This window comes from Vicugna pacos, chromosome 1 (assembly GCF_048564905.1).
Source record: "Vicugna pacos chromosome 1, VicPac4, whole genome shotgun sequence".
Taxonomy (NCBI): Eukaryota; Metazoa; Chordata; class Mammalia; order Artiodactyla; family Camelidae; genus Vicugna; species Vicugna pacos.
In genome coordinates, this window is record NC_132987.1 from 116222145 (window position 1) to 116237156 (window position 15012).

Here is a 15012-nt window from a genome sequence, read left to right on the forward strand (position 1 = left end):
ATCTGAGTAGAAGCCGGGCTGTTGTGAACAGCTCTCTCCTTCCCGCAGCTGGTCGTCTGCCAGAACCAACGAGCAGAGTGGCACTTGCCATCTGAGAGGGAACCGTCTGAATTAGGGAAGCCCTTTATTTGGGAGGAAAGCTTTGTTGGCCAGCACAGCTGATGAGCTGCTCCCAGAACGCCCGGCTGAGTCGCACCAGGAGTTCTGTAAGAGAGAGGCCTGAGCACGTGTCAGGCGCAGATTAGAGTCAGCAAACAGATATATAATTTCTGAGTTAAAGTTGGCCTGTGGCACTGTCATAATTAATTTTGTTTCAACGTTTGTAAGATCATCACTTTGGAATCTGTAGACTAACAGACAGTAATAACTCCACAGATCGAGCTGCCTGAGTCCAATTACAAGTGTTTCATCTGTGGTGGCAGCAACTTGGAGTGAGCTGAGACTTGGAGCAAAGGCTGGAAAAGTTTCACGTGGATCATTGGCCTGAAAAATGCTTAGAAACACAAAAATGTTATCAACAATTCTGAAACTACTTTCAAAGAGAGAAACCTTTTTTAATTTTATTTTTCACTGAAGTGTAGTTGATTTATAATGTTAGTTTCAGGTGTACAGCAAAGTGATTTAGTTATACATATACATATATTTTCAGATTCTTTTCCATTATAGTTTATTACAAGAAATTGAATATAGTTCCCTGTGCTATACAGTAGGTCCTTGTTGTTTATCTATTCTATATATAGTAGTATGTATCTGTTAATCCCAAACCCCTAATTTATCCCTCACCCCTTTTCCCCTTTGGTAACTGTAGTTTGTTTTCTATGTCCATAAGTCTGTTTCTGTTTTGTAAATAAAATTTCCATCCTTTTTTAGATTCCACATGTAAGTGATATCATATGATATTTGTCTTTGTCTGACATAATGCAGTTAATATGATAATCTCTAGGTCCATCCATGTTGCTGTAAATGGCATTATTTCATTCTTTTTTATGGCTGAGTAGTGTTCCATTATGTATATATACCACATCTTCTTTACCCATTCATCTGTTGATGGACATTTAGGTTGTTTCCAATAGGTCTTGGCTATTATATATAGTGCTGCTATGAACACTGGGGTATACGTATCTTTTCAAATTATAGTTTTCTCTGGATATGTGCCCAGGAGTGGGATTGCTGGATCATATGGTAAGTCTACTTTTAGTTTTTTTAAGGAACCTCTGTACTGTTCTCCACAGTGGCTGCACCAATTTACATCCCCACCAACAACAGAGGAGGGTTTCCTTTTCTCCATGTCCCACAGAGAGATACATTTTACTCTATGAGCATTTCAAGGAATCTTTTTCGGAGAAACCTTATTGCATGCCATGCATTCAAAATGCAATCACCACCTACAGTAGAAGAAGGAAGATTCCCAGAGAAAGATGCAAAGGAAGAGAAACAAATGGACAAATGGGGTGGGGTTGGGGGGAGGATGAGATAATGGATGACGGAGTGAGATAAGGAGGGACAGAGATGAAAACAAGAAAGATCCCAAAAGGAGACTCATTTCATCTCTTTGTACTTGCAGGTGTCCTGATGCAATAATGGGAGATTCCAGCATAGGTGGGAGGATATAAGGAAAGGATCAGGGGACACCAACTTGCGTTTTACTTGCCCCCAGACCCGAGCAGCGTCCACCTCTCAGCTGACACCTCACTCACGCACAGGGGGACCCTGATCTGCTAAGCTGAGTTTGTTTCCTCATTGGCCAACACACCAGCACATCCTTACAAGCAGCTGGCATGGAAAATGACTGAAAACATGCAGCACACTCACAGGAAGAGAGGCACTCTTCTTATCTGGTCCAGTGACAGAAATTGCACAAAGGGGCACTTTGTCATCGTAGAAGAGTGACAAGCAGCAGTGCTGATCTATGAACCTGACCCACATACCCAGGCCTTGGAGAAACAAGAGGACAGTAAGGTTCCACCTCCCCTGGCACCCAGGTGCATTGCTCACACTCTTATCCACTCACTCATTTGTGAATTCCCAAACGTTCTGCAAACCTTTCTAGACATTAGAACCGTGCGATTACAGTGTGCCATCTCTGGAAGAAAGGAAGATTTTTGTGGGGATTAATTTGATTTGTTGTTTGTTTTGCTCTGTTTCCACTTGCTCTCAGGTCTGCTACTCACTCTTCAGAATGGAATCAGACTTCCTCTGCACTGTAAACAGGAGCCTGGCTTTTCCCCCAGGCCTCCTGCAGAACTTCTAGCACCTTCCTCACACAGGTGAGATTAGAAGCGCAGAGCTCTGGAATTGGAAGGATGGAAAAGAAGATGTAAAGAAAGGCCCACCTTTCAGTCTCGTGGGATCCAGCTCAAATTTAAGTGCTCAAAACAGCGACTTTCTCTCAGAAAAGGGAGCTGCTTGCTGCTCTACTCGCAGGGCAGTGGGCTGTTTCCTGACTGACGCTGCCTGTCTCTGGGCTAAAGCCAGAGTGCTGGTTGCATGAGCTTCAGTCCAGCAGAACCCCCTTTGTTTTCTGCAGCTGTCCTTTTAAAATGTGGCAATGGGTAAGATCCACTCTCTCCCTGCACTGCATCTGTTTCACCGAGCTAAACCCTCAATTTATTGCTTTCTCTTTTTTAAAGTGAGATAACCCAGTTCAAGAAATTTAGCAAATGTCTCCAGCTAAGCCAAAAATGTAAAGATGAGGAAGGATTTGGAATTTCTTATATTATTCTCCTGTAGCCAGGTGGTGTGTTGTTTGTTTCCTGGGCATGTTGTGATATGAGGCTCTTTGACTACATATATCAGTGTCACAGTTGTCTCAGGGATTTCCAGCTTGCAAGACATCACCCAGAGCTAGGCTAGTGCAAATGTTTTAAATTTTATTTAAAATTTTAAAATTAAAAATAAACCCCAAATTTAGAACTTTCCAGATTCGCATGTGCTGGGCGTTAGTCCCAGCTACTCATTAGTTGGTAGCCTGAGACCAGTTCCCTAACCTCTCCATGCCTCAGTTTCTCACAGCGACAAAACTCTGATGAGGATTCCTGCCCTACCTACTTTGCAGTACTAAAATGAGAAGATGGGAAAACGCCAAGAATTATACAACATTCAAATGTGCCATCTTATGACCATGACGACCAACCTGTCCACAATAATTACTGGGGGACTTACAGGTTATGCTTAAGTCACTGGAGAATAACACACAAGCAACTTCCTACTAAACTACCACAAGGCTTCCTCCAGAACCTGTCTATGTGTGTGCCAATAGCTACCTACATTTGGGGTTCTATCTATGATATTTGACACTTATTTTTACAGAATGATCATATTAATGCAGCCGTGTCCAAATCCAAAAATAAGCCAAGGTAAGAGCAATTTTTCTATTTTAGTTTTTAAATTATACAATTAAGTCAACCTTTTTTCCCCTTTGGCATTCAGGTCTATGGATTATAGCACAGGTATGTATTTGTCTAACCACCACCACAATCTGGATACTGACCAGTTCCATCAACCTAAAAAATTTCCTTTATGGTCATATCCTTCTCACACCGCAGCCCCTATAACTACTAATCTGTTCTCCAGGTCTATTCTGATCTTTTTGGAAAATGTCATGTAAATGGAATTATAGGACATTTAGCTGTTTGGAAGTGTCTCTTTTTCAATCAGCACAATATCTCTGAGAATCATCATCAAAATTATTGTGTGTTTCTTTTCATTACTAAACAGTATGCCATGGTATGGACATACCACAGTTGGTTTAACCATTCATCTGATGAAGGACATCTGGTTTACTTCCACATCTTGGCAAGTATGAATAAAGTGGCATAAACACTCACACACAGGCTGTTGTATGAACATAAGGTTCATTTCTCTAGGGTGTATACCCAGGCGTGGGATTGCTGGGTCATTCAAATAAGTTTTTTTTTAACAAATGTGACTTGTAAATGTCAACATTCCACTAAATCTCCAGGATTTTTTTTCAAGTCAATCTCTTAAAATAAGAGACTAAACCCACTATTAATCAACACTCAAAAACTAATGCACTCTACCCTCTCTAAAAATTTGAGGTTTTGATATTTGTGTGCTAATTTTGAGTATTTTTCATAGAGAAATAATTTAAAATGTCATTTTAGCGCTGTTGTAAATGATTTTCCCTGATTCTATCAAGAGTGATTTTTATCAGCTAAGAAATATCCATTTGATTTTCTAAAATAAAGAAAAAATTTTTAACAGAAAAGAAAAGAAAGAAAAATAAAATAAAGCTAAGTAGAAAGGGGGTTTCTATACTAGAGTTTGAGTTAAAACAGGCTGGATCTAGCATAATTTTAAAGTCACCAGGTTAAACTTTATAAAGAACACACCCTCATCTCTGCTCACCACTACCCCTTAGAGTGTCTGAAGATTAAGGAGTGCCCTCCAAGGGCCTGTCTTTAGCATTCGGTAAACAGTCCTAGAAGAGACCACAGCAACTGGAGTTCTGTGAGCTACCCTGTAACTGGCATCTTTCACCCTGAGCCCCACGGGTCCCTCGGGCCCTAGAATAATCTATATTCCCCTGGCTGAAGATGATCGCATAACATCAGTGTACTTAAAATTCAATCTCATTCTTCCTAATCTATGCTCCATTATGCAGGTCTTTGAAATAGTCTCGAAAGAAGGTAAGCCTTATATTGATTCCCATTCTCCTACATAGCAACTGGTGTGTAGTAACCCATAGTATAATATGAGGGGGAGAAAATATTGATTCTAGGAAACTTAATATTATTAAAAGACAGTTGTATTAAATCTCTTTCCTGGACTTAGCTGAGCGCTTTTTTTTTTATTTCCCATTTTCAGAAAATCAATGAAGCTAATACCCTTGTTAGTTTTAGAGTTTCTACTACAGCAGTTTCATGTCATCATAGAACCATCAGAAGGTTTGTAAGCTCAGCAGTTGCAGTCCTTGACTGATGATAATAACAGTCCTCTCTTTAGTTACTCCGCCACTCAGAGGGGACAAGCTGTATTCAAATTACATTTTCCATGTATCTGTTTTCTCCAGTGGGTAAAAGTCTCAAGACAGGGCCTAGCGTTAGCCATAAAATGCCTAAGTCTTTATGATCAAGTTCATTACACAGATACAATTTGCAGTTTGAGAGACATCTAAAGAAATAAAGCCAGCAAGAATCAACATAAGGAAGGAGCTTTTTGACGGAGAACACCTGCCAACTGAAAACCCTAGAATGTGTTATTCAGGACTGTAAGTCACATTGGCCTTTCTGTGGACCATCCAAACACGAGCTTCCCTTTTTATAAAGAGCAGCTGCTTCTGATTTGTGACAAGATTAAAGCATTTTGGAATCTCTCTCCAGATGTCCAAGTTCTGATAGAATGTCTGCTATGTCATTATCGAATACAACAAGACTGTAATATGGCTCAAGAGTCAATGAACCAAAGACTGGAATCTTCTTCTAATTATATAATATGAAACTCCTTGTAATTCTGATGCCACAAATTTGGAATTTGTGATTAATATGGGTTAGACTGCTAAGCAAGCGTTTTCTTCATAGACACTGCAAACAGTATTTTAAAAACAGGATGGCAAGAATAATGCTGAAACTATGTGAAAAATAAACTGTTTTCAAGCCCCCTCAAAGCTTTTAGAAGCCACAATTAGCATGCAAATATTTGTGGTGCTTTTTATAGTTATTTTATATCCTTTTCTTCTGGCTTCTCTTGAGAGTGGTATTCTCAGCTTCCAACTGACCAAGTCCACCTGGATATTCCAGACACCATGAGTTGATTTGCCCCAAGCCAGATTGTGTACTTGTATTTCTTGCTCACTGTCCCTCTTCCTGTTTTCCCACTTTTCATAAAAGGACTCCCCCATCTCCACCATCATCTAAAAGAGAAATCTGAAAAGCAACCAAGGGCCATCAGTTGACAGTGACAGTGTGTAGGGTTTGTCTAACTTGACTCCTCTCTCCTGGAATCCAATTTGTTTCTGCTTCCTCCCCACTCAACCTGGACCCTTGAAAGGCCTCCTGAAATGCTTTCCACTTAGCAGCACCCTTCCTGGAGATACCCTCCTGAAAAAAAACAGATCGTCAGATCATATTAAAAACTGCCACTGGCTTCACAGTGCCCGTCAGATAATAACGCCGAGTCACCAGCTCTGGGTACTAGGAAGGCTCTAGACTCAAAGACGATATGGATGACCCTGAGCAGGCATCAGAGCAGAAATGTCTGTGTCCTACTTGGGTGAAGGTAAGAAGATCCCATGTGCTTGAACGGGAGTTTTTATTAGTGACAGTTACACAGATGGGTTGTAGAGGTGAAGGGAGTTGAGACCTGTGGAGACTTCAAACTCAGCCTGCGACTTTTTGACTTTATCCTTCTATCCACAGGAAGCCACGGCATATCATAAGCAGAAGAGGCAGAAAGAAGCAATGTTCAGATGGAAACACCAATCCCTTCCCCGAGGGTGACACAAACAATTGAATGATGTCTCATTAGGCTACTAGTTACTTTCACAAGTGACTACTCTGTCTTTCACTAGGGGAAAAAAAGAGAGAGAGAGAAAGGTATTTACTGACAAGTAACTCTTTAGGTGCTTCCCTTTAATACACATTGAAGTTTTAAATAACTCTTTATACTGGCTCTTCAAACATAAATGTCTTTCTGGGGATTCGCAATGTATTGGCAGCAGTACATAGTTTAACTGTGATGGTCCTTCTCCAGAGACTAAAGAAGTAGAAATGTAGGACCTCATCAGATAATGAGGGGACTTCATTTCTTTGAACCAAAGGAAAAAGAAATATAATGAAGAATATATTAATGAGGGTTTCAAACCTGAGTGCCAGAAAGCCTAACGTCATTCCTAAATATGCTAATTGCTTGAAATTAGAATAACGTGTTAATACCTGTAGATTATCAGAGTTGCTTTCTATCCTGACTACCAATACACAGTCCCAAGGCCAACCAGCCATCTCTCCCAAGATACCGCTTCCGTAAAGTCAAACTTACCATGGCCAAAGTTGAATCATCCCTAAAACTTCTCTACTTCCGTTAAGGGTATTAGTGTCCACCTATACATACCTAAGCTGGAAACATGGTAATTATTCTTATCTCCTGTCTCTCTCCCTAAACTTCTGCGTCGATGGGTTCCCCAACAGCCATCACTTATCTCCAAAATGTCTGCTTGAATCAGTCCCACTCAACACTAGCAGCGCCATTCCCTTATCATCAGTCTCCCAAAAGATTTCAGTTGCCTTCTAAATGGCTCTCACTAACAATCTAACAGCCAGTTGGTGTCTTCCACTTCAGCCACTCCAGGAACTCACACTCCCCCTTCCTTCTCCACCTGACAAATCCCTGCCCCTTACCTTTCAGCTTAGCTCAAATGTCACTTCCTTGTAATGTCATCATTTCCCATCTCCTCCAAAAATTAACAGGCTCCTCCTCTAGACGCCCTCTGTTATTTGTACTTTCTTTAATTATAACACTTACCCCATTTCTGTTATGACTTGATGTTTAAGATTCATTCTTCCCTGGTAAATTCCTGTATTTCTTGCAGTTCAGGACCATGTATTATTCTTTCCTGAGTCTCTGGGGAGTATAGCACATCTCCTGAAACATGGTATACTCTCTCAAAATGTTTGCCGAACTCACATCATGCCCTGCTCTCTCTCTCTCTAGTAAAGTGACATATCTAATCCCAAATCTGAGCATTTCCTCACCTCATACCAGTCAGAATGGCCATCATTCAAAAGTCACAAATGACAAATACTGGACAGGCTGTGGAGAAAAGGGAACCCTCCTACACTGCTGGTGGGAATGCAGCTTGATGCAGCCACTGTGGAAAACAGTATGGAGATTCCTCAAAAGACTTGGAATAGACTTACCATTTGACCCAGGAATCCCACTCCTGGGCATATATCCAGAAGGAACCCTACTTCAAAAAGACACCTGCACCCCAATGTTCATAGCAGCACTATTTACAATAGCCAAGACACGGAAAAAGACTAAATGTCCATCAACAAATGACTAGATAAAGAAGAGGTGGCATATTTATACAATGGAATACTATTTAGCCATTAAAAAGACAACATAACGCCATTTGCAGCAACATGGATGTCCCTGGAGAATGTCATTCTAAGTGAAGTAAGCCAGAAGGAGAAAGAAAAATACCATATGAGATCATTCATATGTGGAATCTTTAAAAAAAAGAAAAAAAAGAACAGAAATACAGAATAGAAACGGACTCATAGACATAGAATACAAACTTGTGGTTGCCAAGGGGGCAGGGGGTGGGAAGGGACAGACTGGGAGTTCAAAATTTGTAGATACTGACAGGCATATGCAGAATAGATAAACAAGATTATACTGTATAGCACAGGGAAATATACACAAGATCTTGTGCTGGCTCACAGCGAAAAAAATGTTACAATAAATACATGTATGTTCATGTATAATTGAAAAATTATGCTCTATGCTGGAATTTGACACAACATTGTAAAATGACTATAACTCAATTAAAAAACATTTTTAAAAAATCTGATCATTTCCAATTTAAGTTTTTTAGATTTTGACGCCTGCACATCTTGCCTCACGTGAATTACCTTTTCCCATCCTTCCCCTGTAGCTGTTGCTATTTGGTCTTCCTAAGAGCAAACCTCTTACAAGCAGAATTTGGTACAAGATTTTACCACTGTGGATGCCTACAGGAAGTATAGAGGAAAGAGGAGGTAGAGTAAGAGATCTACATGTACTTCAGTGTCTACTTTAGAAACTCCAAATATACACCTACGGAGATTACTCACGCCCCAGCCCCGGCACTGGCTTCTAGAGAAAATAGCTGTACTTTGGGAGCCACTTGTGTACTCCAATGCAGATATTAGAGTTATACATGGCTCATAATTATCTGTGGGCTAAATTAACAGCCTGCTCCCTGCAGTCATCACTCCTCATGCCAACTAAACGTCTTTCTCAAACCCACACCTGTCTTGAATAGTCAATTACCAAAGCTGAGAAAGCAGGAAATGGTTTTAAGCATCAATAATTTAAATTAAAAAGTTATAAAGAGTCATCCTTCTTCCTGGAGTGTAAATGAATGAAACTCTAAGTGTATGGTAAAGACACTGTAATTGCCAGCAAATTAAGTCTCAATAAAGATGAAGAGGGAAATCTGTCTCCTTGACTCTTGGACTATTTCCTTCCAAAGGTTGTCCCACATTAAAAGTGGAAACAACTCACCTCAGTGTAGACCGTGCTTCTGTGGTAAATGTGATCACAGGCAGTCACACAGGAGAGCTCCCATCAGCAGCATCCCTTATACCCAACTGGGGCTGGTGAGGTGAGGTACTCTGCAACTAAAGTACTCATCCAGGGCAGACCTGGTCCAGAGGGTGCTGGGTAAAAAAAAAAAAAAAGGAAGAACTTCTTCCACCCAGATCCTCTTTAGCCCACTCATCTGTGAGAATAAGCATGTGAATGTTTTGATTCTACATTCAGTAGTGCAATGTTGCGCTTAATCAAAGATCCTGGAGGGATAATTTCCTAGAATTATCAAACAAGTCTTCTAAATCGTAGTTGGCTCTTCCTCCTCTCATCCCTCCACCACCTCTCTGTAGTTTGAGAGTCCCCTCTACACTACAATTTTCCTTGGTCTTTTTAGTCCACAGTAATTTTGTCAGATAATCTCATTCAAAGTAAGATATGGCAGCTCTGGTCCTATGTGTCATCTCCTCCATTTGTGGAGATCATTTAAAAATCATGTAAAAGTGAGTTGGTATGTATGCACCACAATGTGTTTATCCATCCATCCACTGATGAACAGTTGGGTTCACTCATTAAAAAAAAAAAAAAAGATGTTCTGACACTTGCTACAACATGGGTGAACCTTGAAACATGAGGCTAAGTGAAGAAAGCCAGACACAAAAACCACATGTTGCGTGATTTCATTTGCATGAAATGCCCAGAACAGGCTAAATCATAGACACAGAAGGCAGACTTGTGATCTCCAGGGGCTGGAGGGAGGGGGCATGAGGAAAGACTCTTTAGTGGGTGCAGGATGGCCTTTTGGGGTGATGAGAATGCTTTGGAGCTAGATAGAGCTGGTGGTAATACAATGTTGTGCCAATGAATTCTTTAAAATGGTTAATTTCATGTTATATGAATTTCACCACAATCTGGAGAGGGTGGGGGTCATCTGTAAGTGGTCACCTAGGAGGCTTTCAAAGTCAAGTTTTAGATGTGGTAGCAATAGGGTAAAAGTTACCTGTTAAAGAGCTTTCTCAGGGCCCCTGAATCACAGAAACGAGTTTGCCTTTGTCCAGGACTGAGCCTGCCTCGGGTAAAAAGCCCTCGCTGTGACTCGTCTGAAAGAAGGTTAGCTCTCGAGAAAGGAAGCTGGGTTGGCCTCAGCTTTCCACTGGCCTGGATCCATCCTCCACGGAGAAAAAGCATAATAAGTAGCTAATGATGACTGGAATTATTATTATTATTATCCGTATGTTATGCTGACCTTTCCTTTTCCTGTGGCCTAAAATTAGATCATGTGTTGTTTATTCAACTTTTGCTTGGGATGCTGTTTCGGGTTGTACTGATTCCCTACTGCTGTGGCAGCAGAACCAAGCCAAGCAAGAGACCTGGTGGTTACACGCAGTTCACTTTATGGCTTCACCCTCAGACAGAGACGGGGGCAGTGACATCGGTGTCTGGTTACTGATGACACATGTGTTTTCTCTTTCTTTCTCATGCCCTGGGCTAACCTGGGAAGCCCACCAAGGGCCTTACCCAAGGGAGTCCCTGGTGTTGAGGCTCCAGACTGTAGAGTCTAGAAGTCGCAGACTTGAAGACCCGCCCACCTGATTCCCACTGGATCTTTGATAAGAACATCAGCCTTTCTCGGGGCAGGAAATTAACACCATAAGAGCAAAGAAGGGGACTAGATGGGCGTGAGCTTGGACTACGTACAGTTCTGCTGTCGCGCTTTCTTATTTGAGAGGATACACGTCCAACTTTGCCTTTCTACAGCAAAAATCGCCCAGAGGTCCCAATGGTCAGGGTCCAGTCAAAAGACAGAAATCACGCCAGTTATTTTAACAAGGAAAATGTAATACAAAGACATATTATCTATGAAAGGTGCTTAACTATTTTTAAAGGCTAAAAAGGGGCCCTAAAGAAGTAGCATTGCCTGTAGGCGGAGGGAGAACAGAGAGAAGGACCAAGGACAAGGAGAGAGGTTCCCTCTTGCCACCCCCAAGGCTGAGACTCAGAGCTCATCAGAGGGGGTCTTCATGACTACAGGTACTTACAACCTGCTGGGGTCAAGAAACTCTGGAAGGCAAAGGCCAGAGATGGTCTGGAGAAGTAGCCTGGCATTGTAGCGGTATGTGCGGGAGGAGCTTCTGGGAAGTGGTCCCCCGTGGGTGAGCACGGCCCGGGGCTCAGCTGGAGCTCAGCTGCACAGGCCACTGGGCCACGGGGCTGTTGCACAGAATGGTGACAGTGGAGGCCCAACACTCAGGAGCTAAGTGTCTTTACCTTGCACTGCCATTCTAGAACCTCCCCATGATGGAGTTAACATTTGGCCAATGGGCAAAGCAGACGTGTTTACAGGGTCCAGCTCCAGTATCACAAATTAGGGCAGAGAAGAGTGAATCTGGAGCTGAGGGACAATACACTGAAACTTTGCACAGATGAGGATCCCCATTCTAGACCTGCTCTCACTTCCAGGGCAGGCAGATCCTTCACCTCAGTGAACAGCTCTCCTGGTGTCTCCATCCTTGGAAGGACCACAGACAATGTGCTTCACCAGCTCCACTTGCTGGCACTCAACAATATATCCAAGTGGGTCAAGGAACATCACTAAACTTTCAAAAATTGATGGTTGATAAATATTTTCACAGCATTATAGCTGGAGGAGAAAGGTAAAAAGGACTTTCATAAACTTCAATGTGGCCAAAAATGGCTGTATTTTCACCAAACTCGGTTTTCTTTGCCTCTTGAGCATCCAGCCAGTCTCAGTTTCCAGCCTCCTTTTACAATTAGGTAGAGCCACATGGCTGATTCTGTAGCCAGTGGGATGCAGGCAGAAGTAATCTACCCCCTTCCAGGCCTGGCCCCTAAACCACCTCCAGCCCCGACGTCTTCTCTCTCCCATGACCTACTAGCTACCTACAGAAGAGAAGTCTGCGGTCTTAGGGAATGGAGAGCTTCTAGCGAAGGAGCCTAAGGCCCTGAGCTGGCTCTTGGAGGAGAGCTTCCCTAGTGAGTTACCCAGCCAGACACACCCACAGTGGACTGTGACGGAGGAAGGATGAGCCCTTGGTGTACTGGTTCTCCGAGTGTGCCCACCAGACCAGCAGCATCAGCATCACTGGGAAACTTGTTAAAAATGCAAATTGTTAACCCCAGCCAAGATTTACTCACTTAGAACCCTGGGAGAAGGTTTCTAGGAACCCTGTAGTAAGGAGATTTGGGCACTCTGAAGTTTGAGAACTTCTGCCTCATTGTGGAAAGGGGCTGAGGTTTGGAGGGGTTTTTTTAAGTCACTTGGAAAATTATCCACAGGGAATCTCAACATAAAAACCGTAAACTGAGACCTCAGTAACCAATTAAAATTTGACTTCTGCCTCCCTAGAGGCCTCTTTTGTGGCTTCATTTGTTCCTGGACCAAGCTGATTAGCTCTTTATAAGGATGAAAGCTTACCAACCTCAGGTATCACCTGTGACATTTGACCGGGAGTCAGAAAACAGGGTCTTCATTCATTGATTGAGTTATTTTGGACCAGTCACTTAACCTGATCATTCTACTGCCTCTGCAAAAGAGCAGTTCAACCCTAACCCATTCACTAGTCACCTGGAGGAGAACTCTTCAGAGAAGCAAGCGCCAACAGATTGCATATGGTTAGAGAAATTCCATATAACTGTTTTATATCCATCAAGCTTTAGAAAACAGAAAACAAAAGGCAGCTGCTTTTCAACTCCATACACCAGCAGCAAACAGGGGCCTGTGCAGAAACAAACTGACTAGCTTAAGGCATTTTCAATTTAGAACTCTCCAATGGCTAAGTTTTCTATTTCAACTGCTGGCCAAAATGTAACGCCATCTCTACAAAAATTTGGGTTGTTTAATTTCCCAAATATAAAGTCAAAATTTTAGGGTTTTTAAAATCACATTTCCCAGGGGGAAAAATATCATCATTTCAGGGAAATGGGGAGCTAGGAAAGAGCATCTAATATCAAAGCCATGGGTTTAATGAGCCACGTGGGTAAACAAGGGCGGCCAGGAATGCGGTGGCTCAGAGGAGAATCGTGCTGTTTGGTTCCAGCTCCGTGCAAAGCCACAACTTCAGCACTTACTTCAGGAGTAATTACCATCTCGCTGGCCCTCGGGTAGAGGGAGAAAAGAAATAACTATTATTCATTTTGTGATTAAATGGCAATTAGCAGCTAAGTGCCCTGCAATAATGTGGCACTCACCACCTCATCACAGCATCAGCAGCTTCCCGGGCCAACCCTACCAGCCCGCTGGGCATCAGAGCCCAGTGCTGCAGGGCTGGGACCCTGGGGAGGACCCAGGCATCAGCCAGCATAGGTCAGAGAGAGGCACAAATTAGCGGTTAAGAATGTAGACGCTACAGCCAGGCTGCCTGTGTTCCAAACACAGCCCCGCCACTTATCAACCTGCCAACTTGGCCAAGTTACTTAGACCTTTCTCAACGTCAGCATCCTCATCTGAAAATCGGAGGAAAGAGTTGTTTCTAACACACAGCATGGTGAGTGTGAGGCTGAAGTGAGTTAGTAGATGCAAAGCATTTAAGAGAACTCCGGAGCACAGACTATCCTCAGTCAAAGATGGCCAGTGTTTCCCTGTGCTTCTCCTCCAGGGGGCTGGGACAGATTAACTCTTTCCTGCCACGTGTGATTAAACGCTAAAAATAATTTTAAATGTACTGCACTGCCAAAACCAAAATGAACACAAGCACAACAGAAAGCCCTCTCTCGTGCCGGCCTGCCCCTTTGGTCGCGAATTCTGATTCATTCTAAACCCAAGGGACCACCCTCAGGTGCTCCAAAGAACACATAGAAGCAATGTCCGGGAAGGCCTGAGCAGAAACTGTTCATTGCCCAAAATGAGCAAGGCTATGGATTCAGACAAGAAAGCGGGAAGTCCGATGTCTCAAGACAAAAGTGAACGAGGATCAACTAGGGGAAGGCCAAAGGGACAATGCGGGTGGCCAGCTCTTGATTATCTACATTTACAGCCGTGGGTTGCTTCTCAGGCTGGCGTCTCCTCTCGCCATAGACATTGTGAACTTGGCGCACACGTGATTTCTGAGATTCGTTTTAGAACATAATCAAATGATGAATCTGTTGCAAAACCGCAGAACTTTTGAAAGGCAGCAGGGGTCATTCGTTCTTGGATACTTTCCCAACCCTTGCCCTGCTCTGCTCTGTACAGCTGGGAACTGCATTTCCCATGCCCCTTGCCAATTATCTTTGTCCAACAGGAGACAATGGTAAGACCAGGGAGCCTTACTCTACCTGTAACAGAGCCTCCAACAGTGCCTGCATCTCCCACCAGACAGCCCTCCACTGTGGGTGCCCAGCTCCCATTGGGAAGTCCCCACTCCTGGGGCTCCAGCTGGATGTCACATCCTCGCAAGGTTCTTCCTCAAGCCCAAGAGGTGGCAGTTGCAAATCACTGGTTGCCTAATGGTTCTCTGGTGGTTTCTTAGCTCCTCCATCACCTATGTAACCAATTACCTTTATTAAATTCCCTCTGTTTGAAACACCTGGACTGGATTTGATTTCCTGCAGGAACCCTGAGTGATAAGCCATTGATTGCTTCATCTATGTTACTTTCCTCCTTCAACATCCCAGGGGGAAAAGCTCTGGACCAGGAACCAGGAGCTCTGAGTTCTGCTCCCAGCTGTGTCACTCACTGACTGTCATCGAGGAAATTCTTCTTTCTCTGTGCCTCGGTTTCCTAAAAAATAAGATGATTGGACTGGGGGAATCTCTAAGATCACT